This window comes from Tiliqua scincoides, chromosome 5 (genome assembly GCF_035046505.1).
Source record: "Tiliqua scincoides isolate rTilSci1 chromosome 5, rTilSci1.hap2, whole genome shotgun sequence".
Lineage (NCBI taxonomy): Eukaryota > Metazoa > Chordata > Lepidosauria > Squamata > Scincidae > Tiliqua > Tiliqua scincoides.
Window position 1 is genome coordinate 125690788 of NC_089825.1, and position 12559 is coordinate 125703346.

Consider the following 12559-nt stretch of genomic DNA (forward strand, 5'->3'; position numbering starts at 1 on the left):
CCACCGTGATCTGTGACTGCATTTGGCGAAATGTGACTGAACAGGCTCCAATGTATATGCTTTTAACAATGACAGTCAATGGGGCTTAGTCCTGGGTAAGTGTGGGCAGGATTGCAGCCTACGGTTGTTTTCTGGGCATTTCATCACTCCTGGTGGGTCCTGGTAGGCAAAGTGGGTCCCAGTGCTAAAGAGTTTGAGGACCACTGATACAGCATCCAGACGAAGCCCTCCTCGGGGTCTTGGCCAGCAGGCTCTTCCACACGGGCTCAGCCCCAGAGCTCCAGATGCTCTCCGCAGCGTGGGGGAAAGCGAGCGTCCCTACCCACGCCGGGCAGCGGGCCAGGCTACAGGGACGCGGCGTGCATTTTCCGGCAGACGCAGCCGCACCGCCTCGCTTGCGGGGAGATGAACCACAGCGACCCATCATCACCTCCCACCCCCTGGAGGGTTTCCCAGGATGGAGCTGTGGGCAGCTGCAGCTTTGCCTGTTGAGTTTCTGCCCAAGCCTGGCTCTTGGACCCAGCTGGCCGCCTGCCTGCAATCCAACCCCTGCTAGGACCTGAGGGAGCTCCGGTGAAGGGGCGGAGAGTCTCGGACTGCCCCACTACAAAGCCTGCTGCTGCAGCAGCCGGCTATGGGGCCGGAGCATTGCGCTGAAAAGTAGGTGCAGAAAGCTGAGCCTGGCAGGTGGGTCTCACTGCCCGCGGGGGCTGGAATCCCCCTCCCTCCGTGCCACTGAAGAGGGAACCCCCCCCCGGAATGAAACTCCGAGGCGAGGGTGCCCCTGGGCGCGTGCAGAGTGCGCCTTCCAAGCAGCTCTGCGCAGGGAAAGGGGCTCCCTCCTATAGCACAGCGCCAGGTCCTCGTCCCGCCGCCCCGCTGGGCTTCTCCGTGCAGCTGAGCTGGGCAGAGAGCGCGTTTCTTTCCGAAGTGACACATCAGCTGTTTGCTTCCCAGGCTGCTCCCTGGAAAGTGTTGCGTGGAGCTGATGCGCAGCCCTCTGCCTGCAGGGTGCCTGGGGGTGCTTTGAATGGGGGTGACAGGCTGAGATCCAAGAGCTGCAGCTTACCAGAGCCTTGCGCCTCTGTGACAGCAGAAAAGCTTCCCCTGCTGAGTCGCCACTACCTGTCCGTCAGCTGCCAAAGGTCCAGGAGCTCTGTTGCCTGTGTGCAAAGGAGCTGATGGTTTTGAATGTGGTGAGCTGCCCTGGATGGTCATTGTGGGAAAGGGGGGGGGGGTGGTATAAATTAAACACACGGTTGCTTTGGGCCAAGAAGGAAAGCACTCTGTGTATGCACAGGAACCCTTGTTTTCTTCATATGTACTGGGACCTGAGCCTCCTGAGTGCAGGACAAGGATTTTTGAGCTTTCCTGAAAAGAGCAAGGGTCAAGCAAAGGGTGCCTATGGGTTGTGAAACTGTGAGTTCTCTGGCAGGGGACAAAGGTGTTATGAGTGGGTGGTGGTTGCTAGGCCTCCGGGTTCTCTCTTCTAGCGCTGCAGTGAACTCCCTTTGAAAGTGATGAGACTGTTCTTGAACAGCACATGCATTCCAGGTGCCTTGCTGGTTTGACTGGAAAGTTTTTTTCATACTTGTATGTATTTTGGTCAGCTTGTTTTTCTTCCTTCTTTGGGGTGTATGGATTTTTGTAAATGTCTGTCAGCACTGGGTGGAAAGTCTTACCATTCCTAATTTGGAGAGGATTTGTTGTGGCAACCTGGCAAGGGTGCTGGGTGTTCCAGACCGGGGGTGGTGGTGGTGGTGTGTGGAATAAAAAGAAAAATGCAGACATTTCAAATTCCAGAGTAAAGCATCGGACTTTGACTTTCTTACTGTGGTTATCTTCAGTAAACACTGCTTGCAGTACCGGCTTTGGTGTGATAGCAGAAATTCAACTGGAGAAGTGTTTTGCCTTATATGGCAATGCAATGATAGGGCATAACACACCTGTTGAATTTGGGCCTGATGTGTAGGTCTTCAGGACACAAGGACCTTGCTAAGAAAAACACTGGTAACCTGTATGCATTCTGAATGGTGTAGAGCAGTGTTTCCCAAACTGTGGGTCACGAACCGATTTTTGGTGAGTCATGAAAAGTTTTTGAAATTTTTTTTTTTTAACTTTGTGAGCACTCTTGCCTGGTTTGCAGAAGAAAATTGTTGGCTGGAATGCTAAGCTGTGGTAAACTTTGTACCCCCAAATTAAAATGTCACATTTCTCAATTTTTCTCCCAAGTAATCATAGATCACGTGTGACCCAGTTTCAGCCTTTTGTCTAGGCTGGAAGTCCCTAACTGCACACCTTGCAGTCCAGTTCAGCCCTCTGGGTCCCAGGGATTCACTTGTAAAGGTTTGGAGGAACAATCCTTGAACTCCATTTCTAGGGAGAGCCTGGCAAATGTCTATGCACACATGCTATACGTAAGAACTCTAGCAGCATCGGGAGCATAGGAACCCGATTATTATTAATACAGTAACATCATTATTAACAATAATTTTTCTAGATTTTTGTTTAGTGGGTCGCAATAGATTGTTTTAAAAAGTGGGTCCTGGTGCTAAAACGTTTGGGAAGCACTAGTGCAGTGGAAAGTTGTGGGGAAGGCAAATGTCCTCTGTATCTACTAAAAAGGCACACTCTCACTGCAACACATGCATCAAGGAGTAAGCCTGGCCCTGGAAAGCAGAGTTCTGGAACTCTGCTTGGGAAGATCCTTGTTTGAATTGCGGGCAAAGGAAACCACAATTGCTTTTGAGATTGGAGGTGGCTAATGAACTGCTGGCCTGGTCAAAGGCCGATTGCAGACTTGCACTTGCTGGAATTTGCTTAGCTGGCACTGATGCCAAGCCTCTTTTCCTGGTGTGTTTGCTTTCTAGGTGCTGGAATATGTTGTGCAAGCAGGAAGAAATATTCAATTATGTGTGCTCCTCCCCGATGGTCCAAGGCCGCACAGTCCAGATGCAGGCTTGCCTTCTCGGCAGAATGTGGCCTTGAAAGATGCCTGTGGGGAGGGGGAAGAGGAGGTGCACCTTTGAGAGGATGAATGATAGGAAGGGAAAGGGTTAAGCAGCTCCCCCCCCCCTCTATTGCAGCTGTCAAGGTTGCTTTTCACTGGGAAGATAAACATGCAATTGTGTACAGTGTTTAGTTTGCAGCTGGCACAGACTGGTGTGCTTTGTTTCCCAAGCAAGCCTCACAGGCAGCCAGCCAGCCAGCCTGGAATGTTGCAGCATCACCTTTCACCTGCCTGCGCCGTCTCTTCCACCTGATTATTCAGGGTCCAGAAGGCCCTGCTGGAGTGCCAGGCCTTCTAGAAACTCTACCCTCCTAGCAGCTAACAGTATCAAGGGAATGTGCGATGAAGCCCTCCTGTTGGGCCTGCTGTCTTCTTATTTTAAAATTAACCCCTGAGATATAAATATTTATAAAATTCCACACCTAGGCTATAAAAATAAAAACATCTGGTAGTAAACCAAACATGTGACAACACTGGCAGGTGTCAGAATCAGGATCTGGGCAGGAACCCCACGCTGAAACTGCAACCCATCCTTCCATGAGTCATTTCCCTCCCATCCCCGCTGGGTGGATGAATTGGCTCTCCCTTCCTTGGGGGCTGCTGGCTTTTCCACAGTCAAATGTCATTTGTTTCTGAGAACTGAGGGCCCAATCCTATCCAACTTTCCAGCACTTGCTGTGGTAGCTCAGCCCATGGTTTGATCCTTCATTGTCCACTGCCTCCTTGCTAGCAAGTGCCACAGTGATCCTGGAGTTCTGCTGCTGCTCACGTGTCAGTTCTTCAGGAAATGTTTGAGATGCCTTCAGGATTCTGCCTGGACAGTTTTTGCAGCCAGCAGCCCTTCTTGTTGCTTTGCTGTGGGCGGGGGGATGGTGGTGGTGGTGGAAGAGATTTCTTCCTCCTATGGCTGGAATGCAGGGGTGGCCAGATTTCAAGCGGGTGCTTAGCCACAGACTCCCTGGTACTGCTGTAGGAGTACAGCCTGGCACCAGGTTGCTGGGAGGTACTGGGCAAAGCCCTGCACCAGAAATCCTTTGTCCATCCCCTAGTGGGGCATCCATCCCCTGGTGGTGGATCAGCCTCACCACTGAGAGTGTTGAGGTTGATCCAGCCAGGTGGGTCATCTTGGTTGGCCTGCTACCACCCTTATAGGTGCACCCCAATTCCTCTCATGTAAATCTGGGGGGCAGTTATCCTCTTTGGAAGAATTAGGAGAGTCTCTCTTTCTAACACCCACAGTCCTGCTTATGGAGCAAAGCTCCATCCTCTCTCCCAGAGATGGGACAGCACTGCTGTGGGGGGTCCAGAAAATTAACAGAAGGTCTCCATGACATCAGCATCTGGCTCCAGTACCACTCCCCAAAGTCACAGCATGTGGGGTAGGGGGCAGCAACATAAGATGCTATGAAGCAAAGGAGCGAGCAACTAGCATCTTCCAAACTTAGCAAATGTGGGCAAAACCTTTTTTCCATTTGGATTGGTTATCATGGATTGATTGGGGAAGCGATGAACCTCTTTCAACAAGCGTAGCACGTTTGCTCAGTCGTGCCACAGAGTATTTTTTGACCAACAAATTGCAGATCAATTATGCTAAATCTAAGATAATGGTATTTGCTAACAGATGGAAAGCTTTTAAGTGGTCTTGTAATGGTAACAAAATGGAACAGGTTAAGCATTTTAAGTACCTGGGTATCAACTTCCATTACAGACTCACTTGGGCTTTTCATCGCAGGGCAGTGCAGAACGCGTCCAAACTAGCTTCCTCAGCCATTTCCCGTTTCTTTTTCACCTGCGGAAATGGTTATGTTCCGGCTGCTCTGGAGGCGTTTAAGGGAAAGGTTCTTTCCCAGGTTCTTTATGGTTCTCCTATCTGGTATAAGGTTATTAACCAATCACTAGAACGCGTCCAAGCCTCCTTTTTACGGAAGATTTTGGGCTTACCCAGGTGCGTTCCCTACTCGGTCCTGTGTCTCGAGGTGGGGTTAATTCGACTAAGGACTACTGTATGGTTAAGACTTTTGAAATTTTGGTTTAGGATTTTATTTAACACCACCTCTTCTGATCTAATGCAACAATTATTATCGGATCCAGTCCTGCCTATTGAGATCACTGATCTTCTAACTAAAATTAAGTCAATAGGGCTGGACACTGAAGAGTTAGGTATGATTGGTTGTGATGCAGCTTACAGAATTGTCAAAGGAAGAATTCTAGATATTGAACAACAAGAGCTGTTTAGTGCCGCCAGAACCACATGTTCTCCACTCCATCTTCACATTCCAGTCAGTTTTGGGAAACCGGCCTCCTTCTTTTACCACCTAGTGTGCCCACAGGCCCGGAGAGCGTTTACACTGGCAAGGTGTAACGCTCTTCCATCAGCCTTGTTAACGGGCAGGTTCAGCGGTATCCCCTACTTAGAGAGGAAATGCAAGTGTGGTAGGGATTGCGTTGAGACTTTAATGCATACCTTTTTTTATTGCCCGCTACATGTTGTGTCACGCAAGAAATTTCTAGATCCATTGCTAGCTAGGATGCAGGGCTGGGAGGATTCAACCATACTTCAGTCTCTCCTTTCCACTCCTGATCCTGAGATTCTGGATAATGTTGCTTCCTTTTTATCTGGGGTAATAGCCAGGCAGAGCCCTGGGACTCTGGGCAGTGACTGATGTTTTTGCTTATGTTGTGTTGTCTTTGTACATTCCTGTCTTGTTCTGTTCTTTCTCTGTATTTTATGCCAATAAAGGTCTTACTGAACTGAACTGAACAAGCGTAGCTAGGCTAGTCAGTTTTTGAGTTCATCCTTCTGATGCTTTGGGTGTCCTGAACGCTGCAGGCTTGTCTCTTTTGACAGAAGTTCCTGCTTTTCCACCCTTGCTTCTAGCAACTAGAGGCAGGGAGGCAGAGGGGAGGAGGGTTGTCTGAGAGTGAAGGTGACCGAGTTCACAGCCTACTGTATCTACCTGAAGAGGGATTGCCTTGCAGGGGTCCAGAGGCCCTTTGAGCAGTTTGTGGAAACCCTATCCTGACAAAACACATGGGCGTGTTGTACCAGGGTAGGGTGACAACTTAATGGTCAAAATCCTTGCTATTTAGGGATTTTTGGGGTAGCTGTAATGTGCAGAACTGGGGGTAAGCTATTTAGTGGGGCTGTCAGTGTGATGAGGGGGACTTGGGGTGTTCGGTTTTAATGTGTGACTTGGTGGGTAAATGGGAAGGGAATTCTTTTTAATCAGGATGTAGGTAAACAGGATACTTCAAAGGCTTAGCAGTGTCAGCTAAAATGCAAATATACAATGGTCACCAAGCAGAGGTGCTGGGGGTTGTCTGGCATCTTGAGGCATACAGAGGCCACATGCAAAATGCAGGCACAACAGGTATAAAATGCAGATGGGTTGGTACGCAAAGCAGAGATTACTGAAGTTGCATTTGATGTGAGAGCAAATGCAAAATTTAAATACAGGCAGGAGATGAACAGAAAGGGTTACAAAATTGCACTGGTGGAAGATACAAAGTGAAATCAACTTCTTCCAACCAGGGTGTGTGACTGGGGTGGGGATCAGGTACCTAAGAGTTTGAGGGCTGAGCAGAGTCCTTTAGAAGCAAGCCCCAAATATTGGCAAAGTAGTGTCTGTACTGTCCATTTTGTGCAGTTCATCTTGTATACTGGCATCCACTGATGTTGGCATATCAAGCTGGTAGTAAAACTGCTTGGTATCAGTCCATATTGTCATTATTATATGACAACATAACCAAACATAGAAAGAAAAAGACCCTCCTCCCCCCCCTCAAAAAAAACAACAGGTGGCAGGGGAGATCCACTTATAACAATATACTGTAACACTTTGTCATGTAACCAAGTGTAATAGAGAACAAGAGGCATTATTCTAATATCTGCAGGTATTAAAGATAGAATAATGCCTCCTGTTCGCTATTACAAGAATTCTGCCTGGTGCTGCTTTTCTTATCTTTGGCCTGACAAGTGTTGTCTGCTAAAATTCCCTCTTCTGCCCTACTGTATAAAATAGAGGACCTCTGTCTTTTTTTTTCTTTTTTTTTTTTGCATCTGTTTATTCCCTTTCCTGCTGTTTTGCTTGGGATTCTGCAGCAGCTTCCTTGTACTGTGTCCCTCCAACCCCATTTGCACATCAGGCTCTGATGTGCTGATTTCTCCACCTGTAGTGACCTTGCGATACAGCTGCGATACAAGGACATCTGCAAGAGGGATCTGAAGGCCTTAGGGATGGACCTCAACAAGTGGGAAACCCTGGCCTCTGAGCGGCCCGCTTGGAGGCAGGCTGTGCAGCATGGCCTTTCCCAGTTTGAAGAGACACTTTGCCAACAGTCTGAGGCTAAGAGGCAAAGAAGGAAGGCCCATAGCCAGGGAGACAGACCAGGGACAGACTGCACTTGCTCCTGGTGTGGAAGGGATTGTCACTCCCGGATTGGCCTTTTCAGCCACACTAGACGCTGTGCCAGAACCACCTTTCAGAGCGCGATACCATAGTCTTTCGAGACTGAAGGTTGCCAATACAAAGTGACCTTGCAGGTGCCTCCCCACTGAGGTGGCCTTGATCCAAGGTAAAACTCAGTGATGTAGGGACCTGTGGCTGTGATCTTTTACTCCAGCAAAATCATGAAAAGAGCAGCCTCTCTCTCTCTCTCTCTCATTCGCCTCCCTTCTGCTGCCAACGAAGCGATCAGTCCAGTCCTTTGTATATGCTAAGTTTGACTTGGGGTCAGCATCTTCTCCTGCCATGCCACCTTCGCAGGGTGCCCTCTTGCTCTTGCCAACAGCGGCAGATGTTACTCAGAGCACTGAGGGAGTGGGGAGATGCTCTGCACGTCCTGGGAGATATTGCTTTTATGTGCTCCAGGCTGGAAACCTGAATGCATGCACACTAATGTACTGAACCAGGGAGACCAAATTAGCAGCTCTCCAAATGCTTTCTATTATCTGCCATGCTAGGGAGGAGTAACATTTGCCAAACTGGAACCCCTGTAATTAATGCTGGAGCCCATTTCGGGTATCTTGTGTGGTGGGCGTCCAAGCAAGCGGAGACAAGAGCTGGTACAAAGCGTTGCCTACCTTGTCTTTTGATGTTTTGCCCAAGTTAGAAATAGCCTTGCTGTGGTTTGTACACCATTGAATTACAGATTGTGACTAGTACAGTGTTTTATAACTGTCTTGTATTTCCAAGCCTCTAGCAGGAGACGGGTACATCTGCCCCCGTCAGTTGCTTCTCTTCGTGAGTTGCTGCACTTGAGCTTCCTTCCTTCGCTTGGGAGGCACACAGAAATGCATGAGGTGGGTGGACCAAAATGCACATTATACTAAGCCTAACATAAAAATTGGATCAGAAGTGTTCCTTGTTAATAATGGTCCCTTGTTAATGTGAAAAAGATGGGGACTGATCCAACCCAGAACTGCAGTGCACAGGGAGGGTTTAATACTGCCTCATGCCATTTTTTTCCACCCAAAAATGCCATTTGTGAGGCAACTGTCTGTAGCAAACAGTCACTTTGGGGCTTTGCAGGGGATATCCAGTGGGGACAAATTTTCCCCTCTTTCCTCCCTCCCTGATGTATTCCCCAGCTGGGTTTGGGCACCCATGGCTATTCTTTATTTTTAAAGTATTGGCAAAGGGACTCTTCAGCCCCCTTTCATTGGTAAGCCTGAACATGAATGGTGATGCTGGGCTTTAAGTTAAGTATGCCTTTCATACTGATTGGAAAATAACAACCAGAAATGCAGAAAGCGCAGCCTTGGAACCTGTGCTGGTATCATCTGGCATGCTTTCAGCCATTCTTTGCATTTTCAGCAACATTCTCTGATGTTGCTACAGACCTGTCTCCAAAGCTGTTGTGGAACTCCTTGGTACCTCACCCACTGCCTATGTCACCTTCAACAGTGTCTTGCACAGATAAATCTCTTGCTGGTAGGGGGATGAGGAGAGGAAATCCATCCTCACCATTTATGTAAATGTGCCTTCACTCATTTAGGTTTCCATTTCTTAATCCACTACTGTTCCGTTTCTTCAGCTCCCGCTTGTGGGCTTCTGCCACTTGGCTTCCTCACCAGCTCCTTCTCTCTATCCTGGCCTGCCATTTGTAGCCTCTTCTGTTTCTGGAATTGGGACAAGGATTCAATCCCAGCTAAAGTGATAAGTTTTCCCTCCCTTGCTAGAATTGTCCTATGTCTTACTCTTGGAATTGAAGTTCTGTGATACAACCCAGACCCAGCCAATTGGTACCAGTGGATCACCTCCACAAGGCCCATGTAGCAATTCAGGCAAGCATTTTGAAATGTCCCTCAGAAAAGTGATGTGCGGTGAGGTCCAGGCTTGAGGAGGCACAGCTGCATGAATACACTCACTCACCCCCCCCCCTCAGAAAAGCTGTTGAGTGGCTGCTTCTTCACTGTAATATAACAGAACTCCCTCCCCAAATGTTTGTAATCTGTGCTTCATCTCATCTATTATCTATTCCCCCCCCCAAAGAGTCGGCAGGCGTCTTTCTCCTGTCTTATTCCAGACCTTGCACAACCTCTGGCTGCTCTGCAATTGTGTGGTGATGTGGTGGTCCTCCACCCTGCTGCTTCCTGTGCAGCCCTGCAAAAGTTCTTGGTGTCTATTGGTGGTGCTGAGCTGGTATCGGCACACTGCCCTTAACCTTGGTGGTGGGCATGGTGTTCAGTGCAGGGAAAAAATGAAAAACTGCTTCTGCTGCCACACTCACTGGGAGGTTAAGGGGAGGGGGCCCACTAAGCTCCAGGGAGTCTATTGGAAGGTACTTTGTCTGGAGGCCCTCAAACCGGGAGCTGGCCCATTGCTTCAAAATGATAAAAAATGAAGCTATTCTCCCTCTCCCACTCCATCCCCTTGAGTCCTCAGGTGCTCTGGGAGGAGGATGCCTGTGTATAGAGGGAATTGTGCGAGGGGTTCCGTAGGGTAGAAAATGAGGGTCTGTTCCACACATTTGGCATGTGTGTGAGTTTTAGAAGGCTACCAAGCAAATGCTTTATACACAATTTTGAAGCATCAAATCTAGATACGGTAACTTAATATGATGAATTTTCCTACTTTCTGTGTTTTGGAGAGCTCCTCCTCCTTGGATATGTCTACCTAGGAGTCCCTGCTGCAGATAAAAGGCACATACAGAGCATTTCACTGGGTTTCCCCATCTATCTGTGGGGGTTAAATGCGCTCTCTAGAACACACAAAACACTCCTTGGGCAAGAGTCTTGTCTGCTGTTGTTGATCTATTCATAGAAGAATGTTTGCTAAGCTTCTGAGGAATTTCAGCATTCCCCAGTTTTAAAATCACAGCTCTATTTTATTTGCTATTGTGGTTGGAGGGGGAAACCCCTTGCTAAATTTCAATTTGTTAGGGCTGTAGCCAGACTAGAGAATTTACAGGGCAATTGATTACAGTCTGTTTTTTCTTGGAAATAAATCTTTCTCTTTTCAATGGTGCTTATACTTGAATATGAACTTGCAGCATTGTCAATTAACTGTAAGGATAGTAGTTGATTTCTTTAATTTGCATATAAGAAACAGAGTACTGGATGTCAGCAATGATGCGCCGCCATCAGAATGCTACTTCATAGATGATGGGCTGTGTCAGTATTTACATGGGTGCTGAGAGTGTTAGTGAGAAGTACTGAGTCAATGTGGCCATGATGTGCCAGCATCAGTGTACCATTGGTATAGCATTGTCAAGATGGGCTTGGGATATGATGAATGTTGTAGCGACATCAGTGCCGTGTCAGTGCATACAGATGATGGGCTAGCAGAGTTAAGCCAAAGTTGTTACTGAAGAAGCAGTGTCTGCATGTGTTGAGCTGAGGCTTGAAGGACATGAGAAGTGGTAATCTAGAAGGGAAATCCAGCCACGAGGCATAGTGAGGATGAATGGGTGGAGTGGTTTAAGAGCAAAGGAAGTGTATTGCAAAAATTTAACAGGCCAACATGTGTATGTGTGCACAACAGGAAGCCTCCACAGTGTGTTCAAAATGAGGCCAGCCTGATTTGAGTCTGTCTGGTCTAATCCCTCCATTATGAATGCTTCATTCCTGACATTCCTATATATGCTGAATCACCTGATAATACCCTTAGATGGCCCATCAGAAAGGTGTGTGGGGAAACCTGGGCTTCTCGCCCATCTCAAGACTAGTCAAGGAGAGGGGCTCAAACCCAATCCTCAGGTACAACAAATAAGGAAGGATGGTGTTTGAAACAATGGCACACTCTGGTTGTTTTGGAGAGCAGAGCCAACTGCTCAAGATGACCTGCCCTTCCATCCGGTGATAGAGGGGATTCTACAATTATCCCCTGTAAATGGGCTTCTTAGTGCAGGGAATGCGTAGTCAGAAACTCCTTTTGGATTTGTTTTGTGTTGCCTCTGGCCATAAGTCTCTTATTTTCCTTGTTTTGAACTTTGCCTATTTTTTTTTATGAACGCTTTTCTGAATTTTCAAAGCATACTGTGTTGAAATCCACACTTCTTAGTACAGTGTAAACCAACAATGGAGGGAAGTGGTCAAAGAGGAAGCTTCAGCTGGCTGGCCTGGGACTGCGCTCCCCTCTCTGTGTAAAAAGACCAGTGGCAAACCACTCCTGATTCGGATCCAGCATTGTGTGCTGAGATCATCGTTTGTGCAGATGCTGAGGGACATGATGTCAAACTTCAAAGGAACAGCTTGGGCTAAGACTCTGGCCAAACTAGATGTCAGGAAATTCTTGTTAGTCTATTAATTGCAGCAAGTATTTAAAGAGTTCCTCCAAAGACTAGGTTCTGTTAGGGTTTGAGAAGGTAGGGGAAATGTGAGGAGGATAATAAGCTATTATGAGATTTGGAACTGAAATAGAATTCACTGGAATAGATCAGTGGTTCTCAAAGTGGTGGGTTGCGACCCACCATTGGAACTGAAATGGGTCACTTTTCACTTAAGGGGAGTGACCCATAAATGAGTGTACTGGTGCCACAGGCACCCAGGCACATTTACACATACCTGGGGGGACTCTGTAGCCCCCTCCCAGAGCATCCTGGAGGCTCGCAGCCCCCTCTACAGGCCTCCCCTGTGCTGCAGTGGGCTTTGATTTGCAGTCGGAGCCCACTGCAGTGGAGGGGAGCTTGCGGAGGGGGCTGCAATCTTCCAGGATGCTCCAGGGGGGCTACAGAGCCCACCCAGGTATGTGTAACTGCACCTGGGTGCCTGTGGCGCCACGATCGCTGCAGTGCCATTGGGGTATCCTCCCATCCCAGTCCCCGCCGCCATAAGCACTTACCCCCAGTTCTCAGACTCCCAGAGAGTTTTGAGACCCAATGTAATAGATGATTTAACCAGAATAGATCTTTGGAGAAATTGATATCTTAACGCATGTTGTAGAAAATAAAATCTCCATTACCATGTGGACTTACCAGTCCATTCTCCATGTGGACGGAAGAAAGAAAACAAATTCTACAGAATATGTTTATTATAATGTAAATGGTCATGTGTACTTTAAAACACAACCAAACTACAGAATTTTTTTTAAATGCTATATAGGTTGA

At 47.9% G+C, this 12559-nt stretch overlaps 1 protein-coding gene across 1 annotated transcript in view; it reads left to right on the forward strand.

Moving 5' to 3' along the window:
* The first annotated feature begins 650 nt into the window (after positions 1-650).
* HSD3B7 (hydroxy-delta-5-steroid dehydrogenase, 3 beta- and steroid delta-isomerase 7) overlaps positions 651-12559 on the forward strand; it is a 39531-nt gene continuing 27622 nt past the window's right edge. The window contains exon 1 of the mRNA XM_066631101.1: positions 651-687. The gene's annotated coding sequence lies outside the window, so the exon portion shown is untranslated. The remainder of the gene's footprint in view (positions 688-12559) is intronic.